The following is a 1669-nucleotide window of genomic DNA, read 5'->3' as shown; positions in this document are numbered from 1 at the left end:
TAATAGGCTAAACATATAGGAATACACAATATACAAAATAGACAATGGGCTCTGTGTACAGTATTAACATACTGCATACAAATTTAAGTGAATGTAAGTGTTATGGTGTGCTAAACAAATATAAGTAGCCTATACATCGTGTTCTGTAGGCTATTGTGCACATTGTTTATGAGGTAGATGGCCTGAAGAAAGAAACTTTTAACAATAAATACATAAACACAATTTAAATTACTTGTACTATTATTAGTAGCCTACTGCTGTATTATTATAATACATAATTATAGGCTATTGAACAGTTTTGAGAAATTTTGATTGAATTGTGTTGTCGTGTCTTCACCGGCCATTAGATGTCACCAAAGCCAAATGAATGATTATTCATGCTCTCGACTGGTCAACTATTTATAACGGGAGTTTGTGGATATAGCAGGTGTTTACTCGGATGAACTTTATTCGAGATATAATAATCTCCCATATCCATGCTATAAAGTGTATGAACAGCATAAAACAATTAACCTATAAAACAATGGGAAGTGCATTTTCATCTGAAAATCACAAATAATGTTTACAGCACTTATGATTACAGTACGGTAAACATTAACATTAAAAGGCAATAAAAGTAAAACAATAACAATAATTCAACACTTCCTACTTCCTGACAGAACTTTCTTTATTTTTTTAATGATAAAATTCCCTTTCCCTGAAATACACGCTGGGACAGAAATACTGAAGGAGTCATTATTAAAGGATTTCACTTGAAATATTCTAATAACAAGTGCAATTTTTGAGGTTATTCATGCTTTGATGAGTGAAAACTTTAAGTAGTAATAAAATAAGAAATAATACAAATATAAAGTTTGAATAAGATGAGCTGAGACCTAAAGGACTTGTTTTTGCATGTGCTGCAATGACAGTTTACCTTAAAGCTAGTCAAGACTGAGCTGACCAAAGGTGGTTATGTAATATATCATGGCCAGTTATTCAGACACTGTTGGTTGAAACCTCTAGATCAGTGAATCGTGAATCTGAGAATAATTCCTCTGATGTGCAGCTGGATTTCCTCTGTAATAAGTTATTTTAACTGTAAGTTGATCTGGATAAGAAAGCATCTTCTCATTTATAATAGTGTGCGTTGTTGATCATTTAAATTACAATATCATCACTATTAACTACTATACTTACAATATTAAATTCCACTGTATAATCAAATTCTGATGGATGGATGGATGGATGGATGGATGGATGGATGGATGGATGGATGGATGGACATAGAACAATTGAATGATAGATAGATAGATAGATAGATAGATAGATAGATAGATAGATAGATAGATAGATAGATAGATAGATAGATAGATAGATAGACAGAACAATTGAATGATAGATAGATAGATATAGAACAATTGACCGATAGATAGATAGATATAGAAAAATAGAATGATAGATAGATAGATAGATAGATAGATAGATAGATAGATAGATAGATAGATAGATAGATAGATAGATAGATAGATAGATAGATAGATAGATAGATAGATAGATGGATAGATGAATGGATGGCATGTAAAGTGTTCCAGTGATGCTCTCATTATAACTGTATTAGAGGAATGTGATGATGAGAGGGGGCGGGGCCAACAGACTCCATCCGTTCATTGATAGATTTATTAGTATA

This window comes from Rutilus rutilus, assembly GCF_951802725.1.
Source record: "Rutilus rutilus genome assembly, chromosome: 7".
NCBI lineage: Eukaryota > Metazoa > Chordata > Actinopteri > Cypriniformes > Leuciscidae > Rutilus > Rutilus rutilus.
The sequence above is the reverse complement of the archived record's forward strand: the minus strand, read 5'-3'. Positions refer to the sequence as shown.